Genomic DNA, 26,071 nt, shown 5'->3' with positions numbered 1-26,071 from the left:
ATCATTACACTAATGGACCCTGATATTCAGAATATTGTACCTATATGATACAACTTCTGTAATCAATATTTCTCCACTTCCTTGAATACATTTTAATACTCTCTCAAATTTAAAACAGTCAGAAATTTTTATTACTTTGTTTCAAATATCCAGAGTATTGATTCAAATGCCAAAAAAATGAGCACCATAGTAGAAATAAAAAAACAAACAAACTTTGAAAGCACCAATCTGTCTAGAACTAAACCATACACACAACAATCATAGTGTTTGCTTTTCCTTTATTAGTAACCCTGTAAAAAAGCTACATCAAAATAATTTATTATGGCATGTGTCTAAGCAATAGTTATGCTAAATATTAAAATCTAAACTCAACATTACTTCGAATTTAGAGAATAATAAAACTTTTAAATCCAATAAACAGTTCATGCTTAAATGTTATTTTTAAAAGACTGATACACTGTTAGTAACCATGTGAAGGTATGATTTAAATTTCATTTGGGATCAGAGTAATAGTAGACCAGAAGCCCTGGTGATGCTGTAACTAAAACACTCAGCGGCTATCTGAAAGATCAATGGTTTGAACCTGTCCGCTACTCCACAGGAGGAAGATGCGTCTGCTTTCCGAAACCTTGGAAACTCTATGGGGCAGTTCTATTCTGACCTATAGACTCATTATGAGTTGGAAGTGACTATACAACAAGGTGGTGTTTCCTTGTAAACAGTGTACCAACATTTCCAGAACTATACCATAAGGAGGGGGAAAGACACACTCCTCTTTATTATGTAAAAATTTCACTTAGTATGTCTTTTAGCATAAAAAATAGGGTGATGTAGAAAATTATTATTATTATTATTTACTTTAAAGGCTCACTGACTATTGTTATCATTGTTAGCTGTCATATAGTCAGTTCCCAACTCATAACAAGCTCATGCACCAGGTGATCTGATCTTATCTGATCTGATGTAGTTAGGTCATAGAGACACAATTGGATCTTGATCATTAAGCAGCAGTTCATTTAAAACTACATTTTCGACAATTGACTGTTGTTCTTCTGGCTTGCACTAGGATGCGAAAGAATAAAAAATCCCTGTGCTTTCTGCCTGTCTTTGTGGTGGGTCCAGATTGAATGAGGGATTACATAGCTAAAAAAAAACAACAACCTACATTTTCATGATTTTAGGTTTGACTTGTACTGTTCAAGGAAACAAATTTAAAATGGTTTATAACCTATTGTTTCTCAACAAAAATAAAAACCTAGAGCTTTTTACCAAGGTGACCTCCTGACTACATTTATGACCATATACATAAAAGCAGACGGAATTCCTGCAAATGTGTCTGTATGTGGTATCCATAGATCCAAGTAGACAGGAGAGCTATCAGGTAGAGGCATGAAACTTCCTAGCCATAGCCAAACACTTGAGGGGATTAGGGAGTTAGCGCCATGGTAGCAGGAAACATAAATGTCACCTGGCATAACAGGCCGCAAAGTTAATGTTCTACATCTTCCTGTGATGAGTAGTGACTGGGGTTATAGAGCTTTATGTGTGTTCATCTCCCGCAATACTGTATCGTCATGTTTGCAGCAAAGAAGAGTGAAGAAAACGCAACAGACATGGAACTAGTATTCCAAAAGACGAATGGACAAGGGAAACTCCAGCCTTCATGACATGGAAACCAGAACTAGGGGTACCTGTTGACCACAGCTGATTGCTCTGAAAGGAATCTCAACAGGCCAAGGACAGAGTGGGAAAAATGTAGAAAACACAAAAATAACCCAACAGGTATATTGGTCTAACAGTGGTTTTCAACCTTCCTAATGCCATGACTCTTTAATACAGTTCCTCATGTTGTGGTGCCCTCCAACCATAAAATTATTTTTGTTGCTACTTCATCACTGTAATTTTGTTACTGTTATGAATTATAATGCAAATAGCTGATATGCAGGATGTATTAGGTGACCCCTGTGAAAGGGTCGTTCAACCCCCAAAGGGGTCGCGACCCACAGGTTGAGAACTGCTGGCCTAACCGAAGTTGGTGAGAGCCTGAGGTAAAGGTCTTAGAGGTCCTTCAAGGCAGAAATTGAGCTCACTCTTGTGGCTCAACCTGCAGCTCAACAATACACGAGGCCGAAAGAGTGAACAAAACAGTGAGCTCTTCTTCGAACAATATTTTTCCCAGGGAGAAAGGACAAAAGGAAGGAAGGAACAGGAAAGAAGGACAAATGGAATCTGTCCACACAGAAAAATGTGGAGCGTTATTACCTTGTTTGGATAGCAACATCATGAAACAAAATGAGTATGAAGCATGACCAACGTAGTCTGTAAACTTTCACTCAAACCACAGTAACAAGTTGGGAGGGTGGTGACACCTGTTTTTAACACAATTTAGCAACTAAACACAATGCACCTAAAGAGACATTCTGAACTCCCTAACGGCCTTGCTTCTTGTGCAGTCAGCATTTTGTTTTGTTCTTGCTAAGACGGTCATATCAGTAATTGAACATATGTTGCTACTCCATTTCTTAACGTCAAATAGAAAACAGTACTTCCCAGTGTGAAAAAAAATTCCAAAAAGTGATGCTATGTTATCAGTAAAACAACCTGTTAGTGCATGCTGTGCTTCTGTTCATTAGTAAAGTAGTCGTTTAAATTATAAAAATTAGTGGATGGGTCAAAATATTTAAAATTACCTAAGAAATAGATGAAAATGGCAAGTAACGTATCTTCACACTTCTTAAAAAATACATGTACCTTATGTTATATGCGAGTCCAAATGTGGATGTTATAATTTCATTGGTAGAAGCTTATTTTTTTAAGTGACATGATTTTCACTGGGTGACTTCTAAATACATTTTCTTAGTCATCAATTCTCATTTAAGAGTTCTAATACAAATTATTTCTCCCTGGAGTATATATAAAAGTATATTTTAAAAATTAAACCAGTATCCAAATAGAAAACATTTATTTATATTTCCATTAACTCACATATACTGATATAAAATCAAGAATATTGTGAGTTAATAAAATTTCAAACAAACACCTACTGTTCTTAAAAAAAACAACCCAAAGAACCAAGAACAACAAAAATTCACTGGCAATCTATTTCAACTCAGAGTGACCGTATAGGGAGGGGAGAACTGCCCCTGTGGGTTTCCAAGACTGTAACTCTTTATGGAGGGAGAAAACCTCATTTTGCTCCAGAGAAGCAGCTGATAGTTTTGAACTGCTGACCTTGCAGTTAACAGCCTAACGTGTAACCACTAAGCCACCAGGGGTCCTATAGCCATTGTTAGATTGATAGTGTAACAGTTTGTTTTAGTTAATGAATATCTGAATACACGTTTCCTTTTTAGATACTGGTTCAATTTTTAATTATCTTCATTTAGGTGAATAAAACAGATAAAACATTTTCATGTAAAAATGAGAGGCACTGACTAATAACCCAAACAGCATAGATAAGTTTGTGATCTTTTTATATCTTTTAAGAAAATTATTAAATGATATGTGGATTTAAAATTATTAAAGGCAGATATTAAGAATGCCCCTCCATAGCCAAAGCACCAAGGCAACTCAAGTTTACATTTATGGCACATAGGGAAGAATTTAGCAGATGTGGTATCAGGTAATTCACAAATGTTTTAAAACACAGAGACCCTAATAATTCTACTTCTTATTTTATTAAATTACCATTGTAAGAAATAATATAAAATTTCCCAACTCCTTTTCCCACACACAGAACCAAGTAAACTAAAGTGGGGTGATATTAAACACAAAAACAGCAAAAACTACATTATAAAATCACATTATAAAACACAATATAAAACACAAATCAAGTGGTTTTAGAGTTTATCACATTTTTTCACTTATAACTACCCAAAAATGTATTTATAAACATCCCATTTGTTTTAAAACACTGAAATATATACTATGTAATATAATATCAGTCTATCAGTTTATAGAGGGAGAAAGTCAGGTCTTTCTACTCCCATAAAGAGTTACAGTCTCAGAAACTCACTGGGGCAGTTCTACCTTGTCCTGCAGGGTCACTATGAGTTGGCATCAACTCAGTGGCAGTAAGGTTGTTGCTTTTTGTTTGTTTATTTGTATATTAACTCCTATTCTAAGTAAATAAATGGTTATAACTACTAAAGAGAAAAATGAACAAGAGAATGATTTAGAGACAGCTTGTATTAAGAATATAAACTGCAGGGGGGAAAAGAACAGATACTAGCTTTCTACCTAGCTTTACTACAGATACTTTGTCGATTGTTAAATTAAATGAGATAATATATGTGAAATACTTTATAATGAGAAAACCAAATGCATGTATTAACTACAGTTATTATTATAACTGTAAATTATTCGGTAGCAGAAAAACAAGAATACTTTGCCGTCCCACTCCTAGTTAATTTCAAAATTTAAATTTTCTCTAAAACTGTATATTTGGTCCTTCTTAAAACTAAATGAATGTAAATGGAAAGAGTGAAAAAAATGTCATTTGTCAGTTTTTAAAGCTGCGAATTCTGATGATATTCTACATATTTATAAAAGTGTCATTTTTGACTTATAGTTACATCTCTATTTATGAAATAAATCTAGTTTTTAAGATATTAATCTATAAACCAAGTGGTTGGATTAGGGGATTTTATATTTTCTTCTATTTCAGAGCTTCATGATCACACTAAGAATATCACAGGTAAATCTACCAAAACTTATATCCTCAGATCTTCTACTGCAAACAGATTATTCAAGTGTTTTTTGAGGAAAGAAAGAGCCTATAAAGACCTAAACTTATATTTAATCATGTGAATTTTTAAAAACATAGAAACAATTGGCTAACATTGCTAAGGAACTTTGAAAATGTGGAAAGCATTATTTTATCTCCTGCTTAAAATGTTCAAAGAAAGAAATTGTGCATTAAATTAATTCTTTGGTTCAAATACACAGTTATGATGTGTTTTTCTTAACAACACCTGGCTTTCAAATAGAATGTGAGAAACGTCTGTTTTGTCTAAGAGTTGCTACTGTGAAGTAATTCAAACTTAGTTTTATACAATTTACAGTGCTTTCCAATCTGCCTTCTCCTTAGAGCTTCACCCTGTAATAAGAAGTGGTTGGTGGTATTATGATCCTCAGTACAAATAGAAGGGAACTGAATCCTAGAACAGCCAATTGATTTGAGCAAAATTACATAGCTCCGCAGTTGAAGAGCCAGGGCTTATATTTTTGTTTCCTTGTACCAAATACTGTCTTTTTCGTGCCTTTGAAAAAGGAGGACAGAAAAAGGAACTTTACATTTGGTGGAATAAACTAAGTGGCTCCTAATTTTAATCACTTGGTTCTCAAATGCCTGTTTCAGGACCATTGGTGAGAGGGGCTGTTCTCTAGCAGAAGGAGACTCTGTTGCCACGTCCTGCCACACCAAAGACAGCCTTCTCTTCCAAGTCCATTTGGCAGCCACACTGTGCTCTTGTTAATGTTTTCTGCTGCAGTGCTATAAAGGACAGTGGCTGAAATGGTGGCAATAACAGTTGAAATAGCACGTCGATATAATCTGAGATTAACTCTAGTCAAGAGCTATACAAAATGCAATATTTTGGTGGTGCTTTTATTTTTTTAATTTTTGCAAGTTTTAATTTATTTTTTTCTCTTGGTGAACGGTAGGGAAAGCAGAATTGAGAGTCTACAACAGTTTTTAATCAATGAAGCACCATCATAAATTTCTATCATAACACATAGGGAAGCAGGTCATAATGACTTACTGAAAATGGGCTAGGTATGTTTGCCAGTCCAAGTAAAACTTTGCAAAATGCTAATACAATAGGCAAAGTATACCATTATTTTGCACCCATTTCTCTCTCTCTCTTTCCCTCTCTTTCTCTCTCTCTCTCTCTCTCTCTCTCTCTCTCTCTCTCTTTCTCTCTTTTGTTTGCCATAATAACCCATTTAATCCAAAAACATTGATAAGGTTTATCATTCTCCATTTTGATGCCTAGCCTAGTTTATCCTTTCCAGGAATTATCCCTCCAATCTTCTCCCCCACCCCATAAAAAATAAACACTTTCAACTTGCTTTCCTGCCACCTGCCCAATAACAGTGCACCTGTCCCATCTTGATTCCTTGGAATTCTGCCAAAACATGTTCAAGAAACCAATTCTCATTGTGGTGATGGTCGCACAATGCTTCTTAAAATGATTGAACCATAGATTTCAATGTGATGGACCGACACAGTGGCTGCCAACTGGGCTCAAGCACAGGGACAATTGTGAAGATGGCACAAGGAGAGGCAGTGTTTCATTCTGCTGTGTATAAAAGGTCACTATGGGTCCCTTCTGAGGGACTTGATGACACCAAGCAACAACAACAACATATCATTAGATATGCTATTCGTGTCTCAACAAAATACTTCCTATACATAGATACTTCCTTTTTCCTTACAGTGTTTTAAATCCTATATCATTGGCTAAATTAATATTAATATTGATAAAACTACCATATGTCCCATGAGGATAACTTATAATGTTCTCCAACAATAAATTAATGATATCTCTATAGTGAACCAGGCACATATATATATACACTATAGATATATGAATGGACTTTGAGATCACCCTTAATCATAGCTCCAATCTAAAACAAGCAGCCATCTAAGAGAGGTTTCAGCTAAGTACACACAGAGGAAGCATGCCAGTTTGTGTGATCCAAGGATCATAAAAAACATCTAAGAACAGAGGAGGGAACAGTACCAAATTTTAAATTCTAAGCACCTGGTTTGCAGAAGGCTATGGATGACATTGAAAGTCCAAAATCAATTTGCTGGGTCCCCACGTGGATTAAGCCTCTAGCAAATCCTCTCGGACCAGAGATGTGAATACCTTGCTATCTGAGAGAGCACACCGAAAAGAGGAGTAATGTACATATAGTTGGATTAAAAATCAACACCTTATCATCAGTTCTCTCTTTAGATCCCTTTTAAATTTGCTCTAGTTTTTAATATTTGCTCCTTTCTTTTTGATGGAGGATTTTTCTCTGTTTTATTTTGTTATTGTTGCTGTGCTTTGTTTTTTATTGGAATGTTTTTCTGTGTTTGAAAGCTAGGGTGGTTAAAGAGCGAGAGAGAACTAACTCGTGGATGAGCAGTTTCATAGGGCCACGGCAAGGGAGGTTGGTGGGAAATGGGAAACTAACAACAATGAGGACCAGGGAGAAGAAATGTCTTGGAACTGATGGTTCTGATAGTTGCATAACATTTATGAATATAATAGAACTACTGAAATGTGTGACATGTAAATTATATGTCAATAAATTTGTTTTTTTAAAAAAAGAGTGGGGTTCAAAGAAAAACAGTAACAACCGAAAACTGCCATCGGATGGACTTCAACGTATGGCAACCCATGTGTTACAGAAAATAAGTGCTCCATTTTCTGGGTTATGATGTTTATGGAAGCAGACTGCCAAGTGAGGTAGTTAGTTTATTGTGCCAACCTGGCCGATAAACATATGTGGGTTTAATTGAAGGATGGAGGGATAAAAGTCTCCGTGAGCCCCACCTTTCTAGTTCTCGGGTCTCTTGCTTTCTGATGGTTGGACCAGGGTGTAGCTGCCTTAGCCAGTTCCCTGCTTCAGCTGGCAAGGCTCACTTCCTGCAAGACATCCCCAAGGAGAAGCCTCATGGACCTACCCTGATGCAGCCCTGGGTGCTGGAGCAGCCGTGTGGAGACCCCTGCCAGCGCTGAGATGCTTACACTTTCACTGATTCAGCTTTCCTTCTGCAGTCGGCGTCGTAGTGTGTGTTTTGTGAGATGGAAGAAGACTTTGTGGATTACTGTTGGACATATGGGTTAATGTTGAACTTGTGGGTTTGGGCAGCACTGGGTTAGGACGTTTTCTTGATGCGCATTTACCCTTTATATAAAACTCTCTCTTATACATGGGTTTCTGCAGATTTGTTTCTCTAAAGTACCCAGACTAACACACCAAGTTTTTATTCCATTATACTGATGGGTAGGTAAACTTTCTAGTTAGCAGTCAAGAACAAACTATTTATGTCACCCATAACTGTAATAGAAATGGCAAGGAGGAAAAATCCATTTATTATCTCAGAAGCTATAAAGATAAATTGAAAGGTTGGTACAGCCTTTATATTACTTAAATTAGTCATAAGCATAAAAATATTTTAAAATAAAAAGTATATTTAATGTCAGGTTTGTACACTTAAATTATAAACCTAATTTATAAAAAATCGACTATCATTTATATTAATTTATTCAACAAGTATTAAGTCAGATAAATCAGAGGCTAGAAAGCTTATCTTTTCCCAAAGCTATCCTAAGTGAGCAACTGAGGCTAGAAAGGTGGCTATGGAAGAATCTTTGTACTCAGTGTTCAAGTGGAAACATATAAGGAATCGGAAGAATACAAGAGATAGTCCAGAAAGAATTATAGCATGTAGAACTGGCCAGCAGCAATCAACATGGTGGAACACAAAGAAACCAGTAAATTAGCAATTATATATTTAAAAAGGGAAGATGTATATGAGCATGTTATTTGTAGAATCTATTCAAATCCAGTATCCACAACATTCTCAAAAACAGATGCTGGACAAATGATTGGCAATGAGCCAACACTAAATAGTAAAAGTAATGTAACCTTACATGCACTTATTTAAATCCAAGGAGCTCAAAAAGTGAATTGTTATTGTTGTTTGTTAGGTGCTACAGAGTCAGTTATAACTCAAAACAACCCTAAGCACAACAGAACACTGCCCGGGCCTGCGATACCATCACAGTTGTTCTTCGGATTGAGCCCCATCGTAAAGGCCACTGCATCAGACCATCTTTTTGAGAATGTTCCTCTTTTTCACTGCCCCTCTGCTTTACCAAGCATGGTGGCCTTTTCTGGTCTCTTCTGATATCGTGTCTAACATATGCAAGTGTATTAAGAGGCAGAAAACTGACTGTGGAGAATATGGTAGTATGTGGAATGCTTTGATAGAATTGGTACTAACAGTTAGGGTAGGTTAGAAAAGACTGCTCAAATAAGACTAAACTACATCTTGAAGCATAAATTGTCTGCTGGAATGAAAGCTACCCAAGCAAAAGAAATAAGATGTAAAAATTTATTCAAATACGAAAAAGATGGAATGAGAAGAATTGCTAGTCATGAGAAAGTCATGAAGAAAGTAGGATTGAAGGGCAACACATCTCTGGGAGTAAACCACACACTCAGACCCTGAGGAATTAAGACACAAGGTGAAACCAGTGCTGACCCCACCTGGAACTGAACGCTCAACCAGCTAGCCACCATGAAAAAGCAATAGACTCACTGAACTCACTGCAGCAGAGTCAATTCTGACTCACAATTACCCTTCAGGACTGAACAGAACTACCTCACAGAGTTTCCAAAGCTATTATAGAAGTCACTGCCACCTTCTCTCTCAGAGAAGCTGGGAATTTGCACCTCTGGCCTTTAGGTTAGCAGCTGCACGCCCAGTCACTGTACTAACAATGCTCACTGCTGAGCCAGCACAGGGCTCCTAATTGTCTCCTTAATTAGGGTCGAGAATCTGGATCCATAGAAGTTCCTTCTTTACCAAGGTCAGAGTTGGGTAGCAAAGTTAAATCATTAAATGAAGTTTAATAAGTACTGAACTAGAACTGAAGCAGAAAACCAAAAAAAACCTAAACTCATTTCCCTGACTTATAATGACCCTATAGGACAGGGCAGAATTGTCCCCTTCTCTTTCTGAGGCTATACATCTTTAGAGAGCAGAAAGTCTTATCTTTCTCTCACAGAGTAGGCGGTGGGTTCAAATGTGCAGTTAGCAGCCCTGTGTGTAATTTTCTGTTATGTTAACAGAGCTCTTTAAAACTAAAATACAGACAATATAATACCCAGAAGAACTAGAACACAAGGTCAAGTTGACGCCAAGTGATGCTGACAATAAGTTACTCAATTATTATGGAAATCTAGAATTGCTGGTAGCATAGCCAATGGGAATTATTTTTTTATATATATTTCTCTACTACCCAGGGAACCCTAGTGGCATAGTGGTTATGGGCTGGACTGAGATCCATGTGGTCAGCAGTTTGAAACACCAGCAGCTCCTCAGGAGAAAGAGTGAGATTTCTACTCCCATAAACAATGCTATGAGTCAGCATTGGCTTGACGGCAGTGAGTTTGGCTTGGTGTTAGTACTATTCAATGCTATACATTGTATGTTGCAACAATTTATCAAAGGGAAAGCAGCAATAAATAATACTGTAAATTTACTGAGAATTGTGGATTCTAGAAATAACAGGAATGACCCTTACCTTCAAGAAGTTTACAGCCAAATTAAGAAAATAAATGTCTACCTAAAAATATGAACAAATACGTGAAGTAGGACAAGTATTGCAGAAGTGTTCTCTTTTATTTACCAATGTACTTTGTAACTACCCTGATGTTATCTTCATGCCAGAAATTATGAGGGTTCACATAATACTGCTAGAAAAAGATCCATTATATAACTTACAAAATCAGTGCTAATGAAGACAATGAAGCAAATATTCAGAAGTCATTATAAAACTTCAAGTCTATGCATTTAGACCATCTAAATAGGTGATATCCCACGTCATTCACGTTACTTCAAAGAGCTCAGTAAATTGGATGTGAAGGAATATTCAGACCACCTGAATAGACCTACTAGGAAGTAAGAGTTAAAGATATGTTTTTGAAATGTTTAGTTATTATGTAAGAAGTATCAACTATTCACTCTGTACAAACCCTAAAAAGGCTTAGACACTTTGTGATGGGTTTCTCTAGGTCAGTAGTTCTCAACCTTCCTGATGCCGCGACCCTTTAATACAGTTTCTCATGTTGTGGTGAGCCCCCCAACCATAAAATTACTTTTGTTGCTATTTCATAACTGTAACTTTGCTATTGTTACGAATCGGGAAAACCCTGTGAAAGGGTCATTCTACCCCCAAAGGGGTCTCCACCCACAGGTCAAGAACTACTGCTCTGGGTAGTTATATCCATCATTTCCACTACCTTACAGTTACAAAGTTTCTTTTTCATTCTGAAATATATTTATAAAATATTTCTAAAGAGAGCACTTGCTTTGCTTTGTTTTACTTTGGCATCCTGTTTAATATTAGAAATAGAATCATTACCAATTTATTACACTCCCAGGGAAAAATTCCTATATGTATTTGTTTATGTGCTGTCAATTTTACACTTTGGATACAACTTAATAATTTTCATACTTCCAGTGAAAATAAGCCATAACCCCCAAACCAAATACACTGCCATCAAGTTCATGGCTACTTGCACCAACATTAAACAACAGAGTAGAACTGTCTCATAGGGTTTCCTAGGCTGTAAACTTTTACAGAGACAGGTTGCCACATCTTTCTCCCAGGAAGCGAGTAATTGCTGGGTTCAATTCCTGACCTTTCAGTTGCCAGCTGAACCTTTAAAGCACTGACTGAATGAGCTACATAGTAAAGAGAAAGAAAGAAAGAAAGAAAGAAAGAAAGAAAGAAAGAAAGAAAGAAAGAAAGAAAGAAAGAAAGAAAGAAAGAAAGAAAGAAAGAAAGAAAGAAAGAAAGAAAGAAAGAAAGAAAGAAAGAAAGAAAGAAAGAAAGAAAGAAAGAAAGAAAGAAAGAAAGAAAGAAAGAAAGAAAGAAAGAAAGAAAGAAAGAAAGAAAGAAAGAAAGAAAGAAAGAAAGAAAGAAAGAAAGAAAGAAAGAAAGAAAGAAAGAAAGAAAGAAAGAAAGAAAGAAAGAAAGAAAGAAAGAAAGAAAGAAAGAAAGAAAGAAAGAAAGAAAGAAAGAAAGAAAGAAAGAAAGAAAGAAAGAAAGAAAGAAAGAAAGAAAGAAAAGAGAGAAAGAGAAAAAAGAGAAAGAGAAAAAAGAGAAACAGAGAAAGAAAAGAAAGACAAATATTGAGAACTATAGCAGAAGAAGCAAGAAATATTAAAATGGCACACTGTATTAAGTAATACTCAAGCCATGGTATTTTCAATTGCTTCATAAACACGTGACAGTTGGACATTGAATATGGAAGATCATAGAAGAATCCATGCATTTGAATTGTGGAGCTGGAGAAGAACCCTGAAAGTACATGGATTGCTAAAAGGACAAACTGATCTGTCTTGGAAGAAGTACAGTCAGATTGCCTCCTAGAAGCAAGGATGTCAAGAGTTCATCTTACATACTTTGACCAAATATTGTCAAGAGAGACGCGTCCCTGGAGAAGGACATCTTGCTTAGTAAAGTGGAGGGGCAGCAGAGGAGAGGAAGGCCCTCAGCGAGATTGGTGGGCACAGTGGCTGCAACAATGGGCTCATAGGAACCATTGTAAGGATGGTGCAGGACTGGGCAGTGTTTTGTGTTGTTCTGCATAGGGTCGTTATGGGCGGGAACAGGCTTGATGACACCTAACAACACTATGAAGTGTTGAAAGCACCTGCCTTTAAAAATAGTTTGGTGTTTAAAAACCCTGTATAAACTCGAATGGATAGAATACTCGGTTGGGAGTAAACTAGGACTTCATTTAAATTCACAATCTAACATTTATCACTTACAGATTATTCAAATAAACCTTTTTTTACACTATACTAAAGTACATGCTGTGGAACTCAGCCAACTTGATTTCAAATCCCAACCCTGCTGCAATGTACCAATTGTTAAGGTAAGTTAGTCAGCCTTGGGTTTCCTCTCACAGAAAGGGCCCCTTGTTTAAAATATTGAGACAATAAAAGCTACTTCCCAGAGATACTTTTAGAATTTTCAGTGGTATACAGTCTATGAAATGACACCACTGCTGCCTAGCACATAGGGTGCTTGATAAACAAGCACCTGTTGTTGGTTCCTTCTCCAAAGGCTTCTCCTACAGTTTGCTCTCAGCAATATTAAATAGCTCCCAGAGTTAATTTTTTAAATGTAGTTTTAAAAAAATAAATGCAGAGTCAGGGAAATAAACATTTCTGAGATCTATAAGAAGGAACAAAATCTATGCAAAATATTTTTAAAGATTCCAAATTATAAAATATACAAATTTTTGAAAAACTGTTCATTAAACACACAGGTACTCCTGAGAAGAGAAAAATGACCAGTGATGTCCATTTCATAATGTTTCTCTAACTTTAGAGTTGTGTGGTGCCAAGTACCATGTCTATCACAGTCACATGATACGTTCTAAACACCCGGGCACAGTGTAAACCATGTAGCTGATTATCAACTAATATTATTATGTGTACGAGGAAATCAATGAATGTATGACGTTCTAATCAAATAAAAACCTACTCTCACGATTAAAACCTATCTCAAAGGAGACCTGGTGGCACAGAGTTTAAGCATTAGACTGCCAGGTCAGCAGTTGAACTCCACCGCGCTGCTTCACAGGAGAGAAGTAAGGCACGACTACCTCAGATAATACGGCCTTGAGAACCCAATCGTAGGCCTATTGTCCCATAGGATCGCTATGAGTTGGCATAGACTCAATGACAATGGTTTCCCCATTAAAAAGGAAGGGGTTTCAATCTCAAGCGTTTTTGTTCCTCATTTTAAAATCTCTATGGGAAAGGGACTTCAAAATGTTTGTGGAAAAATGAGACTTTTCTATAAACTTTTTGAAGTTTCTTCCTATATCATTTGGAGGAAAATAGGTTCTCTCCCTTCTCTTTCTATTAATTTTCTAAGTTGTTACAAAGTCCCCAAAATCATGTGTTGAGAAACCATTTGATGGTTTTCTATACATAAAAAAACATTGCCAATATTTTCCTTTGCCAGTCAGAAAATTATTAACCTGCGATATGCCGATGACACAACCTCGCTTGCTGAAAGCGAGGACTTGACATACTTGCTTACGAAGATCAAGGATCATAGCCTTCAGTGTGGATTATGACTTCATGTAAAGAAGGTTATAATCTTCACAACTGGATCAATTGGTAGTATTTTGGTAAATGGAGAAAAGGTTTAAATTGCCAAGGATTTTGTGTTGCTTGGACCCACCAGCCATGCTCATGACGGCAGCAATCAAGAAATCAAATGGTGCATTGCATTGAGCAAATTTGCTTCACAAGACCTCGTTAGAGTACGGAAAAGCAAGGATGCTACTTTGAAAACTAAGACGCACCTGACCCAAGCGATGGCATTTTCAGTCATCTTATATGCACGTGAGAGTTGGACCCTGGATATGGAAGACGACAGAGGAATCCAAGCATTTGAATTGTGCTGCCGGTGACGAATACTGAAAGTACATGGACTGCTGAAAGGACAAACTGAGCTGTCTTGGGCGAGATATTGTCAGAGTGCTCCTTGGTGGAAGGGATGGCAAATCTTTCATGTTCAGGAGAGATCGGGTCCTGGATTGTGGCACTGTGCCTGGTACAGCGGAAGAGCAGCGAGGAGGAGGAGGGGCTGCTGATGGATTGACACGGTGGCTGTAGCAATGGGCTTAGGCACAGGGACCGTTTGAAGGATGACACAGGACCGCACAGTCTTTTGCTTTGTTGTGCACTGGATCCAACCGCACTGAACAACAACAGTCAGGAACTATTGCCCCTGAGGACGGTCTTTATCTATCTTTGCATTCTAGGCACTTAACACAATGGCCAGCACATTTTGAATGCCCAAAATGGTTACTGTATCAAATGCAGTTTTTATCAGATTCTTTTTTGTTGTTAGAAGAGTTTTAAAATGGTAAAAGTCATTCTTAGTAAGCATTTTAAAATAAAAAGGCAAACCCTATATTTTACTCAAACACGCTGCCTCCAGTCGATGCCTACTCATCACAACCTGACGGGACAAGGTCGAATTGCCCCTGTGAGTTTCCCAGGCTGTAACTCTTTAAGGCAGCAGAAAGCCCCGCCTCGCTTCCGAGGAATGGCTGAGTGGTTTCAACCTGCTGGCCTTGCAGTTTGTAGCCTAACACGCAGCCAGGAGGCCACCAGGACTTGCCTCCATCTTTTATTAAAAGGTTCTAAATAGCGAACAGCAAGACTTTTGAACAAGCTAACGCTGCCAGGCAAATCTGACTGTCAATCAATGAGAAGATGGACATTTCAGACTATTAATTGTAACTAAGTATGCTAACACTAAATATTAAAAAATATCAATATCATTCCATGGAAATGAGGTTTTCCTAAAAACATTTTGGTTTAGGACTTGATTCACCATATTCATACTTAAAAAAATTCATGATGTTACTTACAAACGCTCATAAAAGTAGAGCTTATTCATCAGCTCAGGAGAGAGCAGTGCTGGTTTCACTGTGGTAATAAAAGAAAGAGAGAGTGGCTATCTACTCAGTGAAGGTGTTGCAGCTTTAATGATAGGGAAACTGACCTGAGAAAAACACCTGAAACCTACGACATAATATGCAGAAAGAAGGTGGAGACATGATGTTGGGGCAGCTTGCTAGTCCATAGAATACACTGCTTAAGCATTATTTCTTCCAGGTGTAGAGTCTCTGTTTTAGGAGACAGTCGGCCGAGCAGGCTTCCATCCTTGATGCTCCTTAAGGAGGCTGCAGCCTTGTTAATGATAGGTGTCAAGATCTCTCAAAGAGATGGACTTTACTCACTGGAAAATGTTAAGACTTTCCGGGATCACTCTGGCCAAGTTCTTAAACTTGAGAAGGTAGTGATTAAAAGTTAGCAAGTGGCTCAGCAGTGGTGAGACGCCAGGGAAAGAATAATTACTAACCCAAACAGCAGGGCAACATCAACTGCTGACTTCGTTGGATTAAAGAATGCAAGGTTCTGTGGTCAAGGGACCATCGCCCCACTAAGAAGAGAAATTTTTTGGATTTAGAAAACTTGGATTTTCATTGCAAAAGCACAGTGACTCAGAATCTAAGTATATGTGGAATCCAGGGAAAGAATCTCTGGAATGCTGAAGCAAATACCTGTATTAAAAAAATAAAACAAAACTGCAAATGTTATTAATTTACCAATAATATAGGGTCTCTCTCACTCTATGAGTCAGAATAGACTTTTTTGGCAATGGATTTAGGTCTGGGTTTGTTTTTTTGTTGTTGTTTCTTTTTTTTTTTTTGTAAGCTTCAAAATATAGTTTGAACAAAGCAAAATCTAATGAATGAAAGTAAGATGCATGCCATGTCCTGTACTAGCACACGGAAAAGGTTACAAAACTCCATGAATAAGAAATATCCAACTGGCAGAAGGGCAGCATGCGTGATCTTGACGATGTGGAATTATGCTAGTTCAGGTGAGTGACAGAACCCTGGATATTTTTCCCATCATATAAGCACTAGGCACCTGGGGGAAGCTCTCCTTTCTTCCTTGGCCTGCAGGATGTTTGGGGATCTCTGAGCTGCCTCCACAGTAAGTGCAGACATTAACATCTCTTTCCAAGAGAGACACCCCTCCTCTCTTCCATTGTGCAGTCAGGAACTGATCCAGCAGCTCCTGAGTGTGCACAAGCAAAGAATTTTAGGAATGGGGAAAGGAATGGATTATTCCCTAGAGAGGTCAGTAAGGAATGAGGGTGGAGGAGGGAGGAAAAGAGGGCACCCTTCACATCCCTGTCAATCAACTATTATTAACTATTATGCTGATGGAAAGGAATCTAACTTCACACTGGCCAGAGGCTGGCTCTTCTCCAGGTTCAACACCATTGCCAAAGAAGAGACTGTGGTTTTACTAAATGATCTAGCATTTGCTCCATAAGGATTTCCTTGTTAATGCAATAAAGGAAGTCTTGAATAATATTCCCCAGTTTACATTTACTCTATTTTTTGGGGGGGTGGGGGTGGGGAAGCTGCAAAAACACCAGTACAATGAAAGTGGTTCTGGGTTTTTAAATCAACAGTAGGAGAATTCAAATCAGTGGAAAACCTTAGCAAGTTAAAGGTGTTTTTTTTTTTACACAAAATATGGTAAGACTAACCCTGGTAGAGTAGGTGGGGAAAGTGATCTCAATGCTGCCTGTTTTGTTGCTGGGTGACTCATTATTTCTATAGGAGGTGTGATTCACTTAGATGCATGGCAGAGCTTGTGAGGCAGTACACAATAACACAACTCACAAATTAACAATGTGCAAAACCTCTCCCATACGTGTTTACAAAATTTTAAATATTTAATACTTTGTGGTTTTGTACAAGTAGTGGAAATTAAAACTCATGTAAGTAAGAAATAATTACTCATTGTATTATACACACACATAATACTTGATATAGAGAGAGATTTCTATGTGTGCCTGACTATAAAATGACTATCAAATATTTACTTACACCCTATCTCATTCTAAAATATTTTCAATCTGCTTTTAAAATAATATACAATTTTTGCCAAAAAATAGTAAGAGCAACAAGGACTGAAGATACTTATTAAGACCTGATTATATGCCAGGCACAAACATTATCTAATGTAATCCTAAAAACAGCCCAGTGACATAACCTATAGTATCCTCATTTTCACAGATGAGGATCTAGGTCCTAAATTTTAAGTTAGTAAGTTGCAATGTCTTTGGCAATAAGGATTTGGAAAGGGAAAAGAGTATTAAAATACAAGGGGATACTCCCCCAAAAAACCCCAAAATGTTTTTCAAAGCTATGTATTAATTTTTTTTTTTTTACCAAACAACCTAATCACTTTCAAAATACTCTCCATTACCCTTAATACATTTGTTAAATCTGTCAAATGTGCAATTCCCTTCTTGGAAACATTTTCTGAACCTTTTTTGTCACACACTGTTATACAATCTTTTCAGAACCTCTAAGTAAAAATAAAAATATCTAAAAATTTTTTAAAAGCTTGATTCACAGTCTGACCTGGTAGAAAAAACTCCAAATGCACTATGACCCTCACATCAAAAAAAAAAAAAGAGTATCACCTTGACCTTTTATTTCACTTGACAAGCTTTTTTTTTTTTTTTTGAGTGAGATGATGATGGCATCTTCCACTGGCTTGATTGATGTTGCTTTGGGGGTCATAAGAATAGCACCATGTCTCCTCACCAGTAATGACCTTGGAAAAAGTCTGGGTCACTTTGGAGCTGTTCTTCCAAAGTCCAGCATGTTTCCACTTGAGACTCTTTTTCCTGGTCAGTCAGAACCCAAGGCACAAATTTCACCACAACCTTTCCCATTCCCTAGTCTTCCATTAAAATTTACTGAACCGAGCTCCTAGATAGTCCAGGTAACTTCCTCATCTCTTCAGTAGTCTGTCATCAATCTTTGAGCACAAGTACACAAATTTTGCCAACATTTTTTCCCATTCAGGAAGTTCACAGATGTCCATAAAGAGGTTTGTCATTAATCAACATTTCACCTTTTTTTAAAACGAGAAAACCACTCATACACTTGAGTTTTTCCAATGGTGTTGTCCTTGTAAGATGTGTTCAAAATCACAACAGTTTCTGTGGTATTTTTCCTGAGCAGGAAACAAAATTTCACAGCCACACTCTATGCTCTTAAATTGGCCATCACACACACTAAAAAAACAAACCCCGAGGTTCGAGCAAAACTACTTTTATGAAAAAAATTCACTGTGACCAGAGAGAACCTTCCCAGGAGATGCCACTGGGTGCACTAATTCAGAGCAAGTTGCTCGATTCTTACCTAACGGGGAAAATGCTTACTATTTAAGCTTAACCCTGTGTAGTTGTTCCTGTTGTTTGTTGTTGTTGTTGTTGCTGTTCGTTTGTTTGTTTTGGAGGGGGGTTAAACCCTCTTATATATATTAAAAATAAGAGGGCATCACACATTCAAGATCCTATAATACGTGTCAGGCCGAAAGCCATGTGCAAGTTCAAACATCTGGCAGCTTTGAAATCATGTTTGCACCGTAAGAGCGACTTCATAATTGCTGCTACGCTCTGTCCCGTTGACGAAGACCCTTTGTTTATGTTATGTTTCTTAGTGCTGCTGCTACAGAAAGACCACGGTAAGTGTCTTTCAGAAACAGAAATTCGCTTTATCACAGCTCCAGAGGCTAGGAAACGGAAATCAGATTGTGACTCTTGGGAAAGGCTGTATCCAGCAATCCTTGAAGTTCCTGGGAATGTAGACTCCTCTACCAGATTGCTGGCTGTACCTCATGCCTGCTTTTTCTGCCCTTTCTGCCAGTTGGCTCTTTCGACATCTCAAAAGCGGTCACATATAAACCACATCCTACACTGATATGCGTTATGAGCATAACAAAGACCCTTTCACCAAACGGTTTTGCATTAACAAGTACAGCCTTATTTATACCCACTGCCATCAAGTCAATTCCAACTCAGTACCCATATAGGGTTAAGCAGAACTGTGCCTTTGGGTTTGGGAGGCTATAAATCTTTATGAAAGCAGAAAGCCTTCTCTTGATTGCTACTGTGGCAGAAGCATACTCCTAGGACACAGTTCAATCCAGCACATCACTGATTAAGACTCAAGATCTCCATCAGCAAGCTTTATGGGAACAAATCACACCCTTCAAGACAGAACTCTTCATTTCATTTCCCAGCTTTGCTCCTCCGCCAGTCTCTCACTTCTGGCCAGTAAACTACATCATTATTCACCAGATTGCTCAGTCTTCAAATTAGCAGGCATTCTGGACACTTATTTTTTTCTCTCATGTGCCACTCCCAATCATCAGCAAGCCCACTGAGCTCCACTTATACATATGTTTGACCACGTCTCAACACTGCTATCACTCTGGCTTTGTATGCTTGATCTACTTTCATCCTTCACATATAGCATTCCACACGGGCTTCCGGACATCACTTTGCCTATTTGCTTCCTCTGCCCACTCCCCACAGAAGACCTGGAGAGGCCTTTGTGGAATACCATGTAGCTCACTATCTACTACTCTCCCCTCATATATACCTCACTCTGACCACAGCAGTCATCTTGCTGGTCCTCAAATGCAGAGTTCCCAGGTTATCAAAGCCTGACATACATATACCTAGAAATGCAAACCAAGCTCCATAAAACCCATTATTTTAACAATATGAGGTACATGCAGTGGTTCATAATAATGAGAATGGGTACTACTTTGAGAGTTACTTCAAAACATTATTTTATTTTTATTCCATTATGTTAAAGAAGTTCTAGTGTATCTGGAGGTATTTCCGTGAAGTTTTTACGCACAGAGAAACACTAAATACTATATGCTAAAACAAAAATTTGGCAAACTGATGGTAAGCACAAACTGTACCTAATATCTTGACTTATGCACTAATCTCACGTAAAGACAATTTAGGAACAAAATCCATGCATAACCCTGGGACTGTTAGCACAAGGAGCATATAAAGCATTGTGACTTCTGAGGATGATCCTAACAACCTTGGTTCAGTAAATCTAAGCTTTGTGCAACAATAAAAGTTATCTTCACTCCCTTGCCTCCAGACCTGTTGGTAACGATTCATGTGCCTGAAACCTTTTTTCTACACAGGAGAGAAGGAGGAGGGAAATGAGTGCATAATTAGCACAGATAAGTATATAAGCAAAAGTACAACCTAGCATCTTTCCCCACTCGATGTCTTGCAAGATTAAATGCTTATAGTAAAGGACTGGAGGCCAACAAATTGTATTTCATTAGAAATTAAATTCTACAAAAGAGATTATGGCCAGAAAGTGATCAAGGAACACTGATATTCTGGGCACTAACAGAGATTCCTGAGGGCACTGAGTTAGGGATAGAGCATCTAAAGAAAACAAAGAACGAAAGAAAGAGAGAAAGAAAGAAAGAAAGAAAGAAAGAAAGAAAGAAAGGAAGGAAGAAAGAAGCAGGGAGGGAGGAAGGAAGGAAGGAAGGAAGAAAGAAAGAAAGAGGGAAGCAGGGAGGGAGGGAGGAAGGAATGAAGGAAGGAAGGAAGGAAGGAAGAAAGAAAGAAACAAAGAAACAAAGAAAAGAAAGAAAAACCAGCAGCAGCTGCTGTAGCTACAGACAACATCCTTGACATGGCTGTTGGCTCTCTTCTAATCAGTAATGACAACAAAGAACTTTTGCCAATAAACTTTGAGTGCACCGCTGGGAGCCAGGAGAAGAATGGCAGGCAGTGAGGGAAGTGAAGACTAAGAAGGTTTCTGGGCAAATAGCAAATGACAGTGGAGTCCCAGACATAAGGAGGAACATTTTGAAAAAAGGGTTAATTTCTATTAACCAGACAACTGGGGCTTGTAGTGGGGAGCCAAAGCTAAGAATGTTTGCTCAGTACTGCAAATATGTCTTTATGTAGAAAGGCCAGGCTGGTGAGGTATGGAAAAATCTATGTCCTCTCTATGGGTGAAGCCCATTTGGTCTTTTCTTCCAAGCTTCCTAGTGGACACTGAACTAGGTCCCATTTACTTTCGCATTCAAAACTGTATCTCATATCTGGCTAAACATAGACAGGAGAGATGATACAAAGACACAGCCTTACATCATACTCTAGTTTCATTAAGAAATACATCAATTTAAAAATCAAAGTTTTTAAACCATGCATATTATGTGCATCTTGTTACACAGCAGAAAGAACAACTTATGCTCAAAGAAAACCAATCTTACTCATTTTCTCCCCAGAGAATTCTAATCCATCAGTTTTCAAATGAAGGCAACTAAATAGTGTCAAAGAAGAAATATAATCCAGAGGCAGTTACCAAAAAAGAAAAGAATATTAGAATTTTAGTATTGACATTTAACATACAAAATAATTATATATCAAATAAGAAGAGGTTGAGTTCACTTTAATTTTCAGTTTAGTGTTCCCAAAATGGAATGATAGTGTCAGACAATAAAGTTATAAACACCATATACATATATACAAACACATCTTCCCAAACGTGTATGTATTCATGATTGCATAAGATTTCTAATTTTTCTGAAAATTAAAAAATGAATTAACCAAGTACTGTGTAACATTAGCAGAAGGAAAATAAAATAGGACATGAAAGTTACAGAGGCAAAAGAAAAGCAAGCACAAAAAATACTAGACATTTTTAAACTTTTCAAGTTCAGCAAGAGTGGGTGCGACAGAGGTTCAATTAGGACATAGTATGGAAGGTTAGACTAAAACATCTGTGACCCCAAGAGTAAATGTGATCCTATTTGTGGAATACTAATTTCTAGCTGCATAAAAGATGTTTTTGTTGTTTTTTTTCAAAGGTGAGAGGACAATAAACAAAGCAATAATCACTTGCTATATTTCCTCTGTAGAAAGCAACACACATGTCATGGTGTTGTCTTGTAAAATGATAAAAGGAGAAATGCAGAAACTTGACAATCTACTATAGCTGGATATAAAATCCTAGGCAGATGAAAGATCATAAATATAGACTATAAAGTCCAGATTGGATAAAAAGATAATAAAATAGCAACAATCTACTAAAAGGAGTGCAAATGTTCAGGCTCCATGAGGTTTTTGTTTCAGCTTCTCTCAAATTGGAAGGCTCCATAGAGTTTCCTTTCAGAATGTCTCCATAGAATTTTCTTTCTGGAAGGAGCCCTGGTGGTGCTGTAGGCCAGAGATTGGGCTGCTAACCCCAAGGCTGGCTGTTCAAAATCACTCTGTTGCAGAACAATGAGGCTGTCTGCTCCTGCAAAGACTTACAGACTCGGAAACCCAGGGGCTGATCTATACTTTCCTGTCAGATCCTGAGTTAAGTTAACTCAATGGCAGTAAGTTTGTTTGGTTTGGGAATCTTTATGGAAGCAGTTCACCAGGACTTTCTTCCACAGAGCCTCTAGGTGGGTTCAAACCAAATCTTTGGGATAGTAAGCAATTATAAAATTAGGATCAGATGAGATATACTCCAGTGACCTCAGAGGAGACGGAAGTGTGATCAGAACTAGCTCCAAAAGATCTCAAATCCTTCAGAGAGCTGAAGGGTGGCAGAGCGTCAGATATCATATGATTTTAGAGTTACTGGGGGCAAAATCTTAAGAGTTCTTCAAATCTCGAATAAATAAACTTACAAAGAACATTTTGAAAATTGGTGCGAAAGGTTTGCATAAAAATTTAAACAAAGGTATGCTACATTATATGTTCACTGAGAATATATTCTTATTTTTTTAATTGAATTATTGACTGGTAAATACGGACAAGGTAAACTCTTCTTTCTAAACTGAATTACACATACAGAAAACTCTCTCCTAACATCATTGAAGTCTCAAAATAAAGAAATATGCAATGAATAACATAAAAGAAGGCACATTCATAACAGAGTGCGTCCCATCCACCTACACACTATCATCAAACTGATTCCTACTCATGGTGACCCTATAGGTCAGAGTACTGTCCTTTTGGATTTTCAAAGATGTAGATCTTTATGGCAGCACACACAGTCTCATCTTTCTCCCAAGGCGTGGCTGGTGGTTTCAAACTGCTGACTTTGTGATTAGCAGCCCAATGTGTAAGCCATGACATTACAAACGTTCTTTAACTAGTTGAAAAAAAATACAGCTGAATCGAGTTAATTAATAAAACTATGTGAACTTAAAGTGGGATCTGACATTGCATACTGCAGGACTCTTTCACAACAGATTGGAAAGAGATGAGGCATGCTTATCAAACCAATGAATGACACACAGCTGACAGGGACATCTGATCCTCTGAATGGCTGAGTCTGGATTCCAGAGATCATCTGGCCAATCACTGAAGGGGTGATGGAACTTTAATCAGGAAAAAAAGTCCAGAGAAATGTGGATATAAAAGCACAAGGCTAGCTGTATGGAAATGCCCTTTATGGGAGTGGGAAGCCTGGCGTTTCTCCTCTAACCACCATCCCCCTAGTTCAAATCACCATATTCAATCTATGCTCAAGTTCCCTCGGTTCTTTCTAGCAGTTTTCAATTCGTTATCCAAACATCAGTAAAATCATTTCTAGAAACTGGAACTATCATGACTTGCTCTACCACTCCAGGGTACAATTGTGGTCACACCTAAATGTTTACGTTAAGTGTAAGTGGCTAGAGTGCTCCCTTGTCCCAGGCGTGCTAGCCAAGGGAAGACCTCCTGCTTGCTGGCATATCAGTGAAAAGGAGGCAGCCCTGCAACCAACCAGACAGGAAGAATGGCTGCAACCGTGGCCTCAAACATCGCCTCTACTGTGGTGCTGGTGCAGTGCTGGCAAGCCCATGTTCTGTTATACATAGGGTCAATTTGAGTCGGAAGAGATTAGAAGGCCTACCAATGACGTCCCAGAGAGGTGGCAAGCACTGGTTAGTTTGCTACGCCTTAAACTAGGAGTCTTTCATCCCGTGGCAACACTAGTGCCCTCTCTGATGGCGTCTTCCTGACTCCCTGTTCCAACTACAGTGGTGTAGGGATCCCATTTCCCCCTGTACCCCACACCTGGCTGTCTCCTAGGGTTGATGCTACCGCTATCTTTTGCTCTTCCTTCCACCAACAGCTCTGTGAGTTTGATTGTTTTCTATCTTCTGTCCCAGGGACTGGTTCTCAGCTTGGGCTCCCACACTGCGTCTTCAGGTCAAATGTTTCTCAAGATAATTTTCTATCAGGATTTTAATTGCCTTCACTAGGACACATGGCTCCATTTTAACAGAGACACTGTGTCACATAACTATATTCTGACAAAAAGTATTAGGTCTTTCTCTCCCAGAATAACTTGGGCCACCTTATACACACAAAGTCTTAGATAACTCATCTTTGTTCCTAGTAACTAGCTTTATAGAGCAAAACACACCTGAACTTCCAGGGAGTGGCAAGTTTTTAGTTTATGTCAGAAAAGCTTCAGCTCTAAGACAATGAGTACGGACGTGTCCTCTAGTTGATTACCTAAGAAGGTCATTTACGCTCCACTGAAAGTGCTGGCGAAACACAAAGCTTCAGGAATTAAATGAAACACCAATTGAGACATTTCACCCAATGGACATAACACTGGAAGTACTTGCTAATCTATGCTGAGAAATTTGGAAGGCAACTACCTAATCAACTGGAGAGATACATATTGTGCTAATTACAAAGAGTGCCGGCCCAGCGACACATAGAAATCATAGAGCGGTGGCATTAGCATCACACAGAAATGAAATTGAGCTAAAGATCATTTTTGAGAGTGCTAACACCCGTTTCAGAAGAAGATAGAGAATGAGGGACATCACTGCTGTGACCATAGAGATCTTGGCAGAAAGGAAGATGTGTTATGCTGACTATTCAAAGACATTTAATATGTGGATCAAAATAAACTAAAGGTAACACTGCAAAAATATGGGAATTCCAGAACACTTAATTGTGCTCATGCAGAGCCAAAGCCTGCAAATAAGCCAAGAGGTAGTTATTTGAATAGAACAGAGAAGACTACATGGTTTAAAATCAGGAAAGGTATGCTTGAGTCCTTTCATCATACTTATTTAATCTATATCGTAAGCAAAAACTGGGAAATTGGACTATATGAGAAAATTCAGCATTGGAATTTATTAATAATCTGTGATCTGCAAATGATACAGCCTTGCTTGATACAAGCAAAGAGAACGTGAAGCACTTATTGATGAAAAAAAAGATCACAGCTCACCAGGGTCACACCTTAACATAAAGAAAATAAAAATCTTTACAACTAACCAATAGGCAGCATCGTGATAAACAGGGGGAAATCTGAAGCTGTCAAAGACTTCATTTTACTTGGTTTTATAATCAAAGTTCATGCAAACAATAGTCAAGAAATCAAATAATATATTGCCTTAGTCAAAATCTGCTGCAAAAGATGCCTTTGTGGTGTTAAAAAGCAAAGATGGTATTTTGGGCCTCAAGAGGCACCTAACCCAAGCCATGTTATTCTCATTCCCTCACACTCATGTCAAAACTGAAGAAGGAACTAGGAGGACCCAAAAAAGAATGGAGATGTCTGAATTATGGTGTTGGTGAAAACAGTTCATGAAAAAACATGTTATCTTTTAATTCCATTTACCCAGGAACTTCATCCGTTTATCCAGGACATACTTGGCGCCTCCTCTTACTATGGACTGCCAGAAGGGACAAATCTGTCATGGAAGAAATACCGCCAGAACATTCTTTACAAGTGAGGATGGTAAGACTTCAAGTGAGGGTGGTAAGATTTTCAACATGTTATCAGGAGGATGGAGAAGGAAGCCGTGCTTGGTGAAGCAGAGGCAAAGACGCAGAGCAGAGGAAGACACTCAGTAAAT

The 26,071-nt window shown here is 38.0% G+C and overlaps 1 protein-coding gene and 1 non-coding gene across 8 annotated transcripts in view; one reads left to right on the top strand and one right to left on the bottom strand.

Annotated features, from left to right (window-relative positions):
• IKZF2 (IKAROS family zinc finger 2) overlaps positions 1-26,071 on the bottom strand; it is a 163,138-nt gene that overhangs the window by 73,613 nt on the left and 63,454 nt on the right. The window lies entirely within an intron of this gene.
• LOC142425194 (small nucleolar RNA SNORA31) lies at positions 1,011-1,143 on the top strand. The gene has a single exon (XR_012779551.1). It is a non-coding gene; the product is annotated as a small nucleolar RNA SNORA31 (small nucleolar RNA).

Source organism: Tenrec ecaudatus, chromosome 13 (assembly GCF_050624435.1).
Source record: "Tenrec ecaudatus isolate mTenEca1 chromosome 13, mTenEca1.hap1, whole genome shotgun sequence".
In the NCBI taxonomy this organism is placed as follows: Eukaryota; Metazoa; Chordata; class Mammalia; order Afrosoricida; family Tenrecidae; genus Tenrec; species Tenrec ecaudatus.
This window is presented reverse-complemented; position numbering and strand designations above follow the sequence as displayed.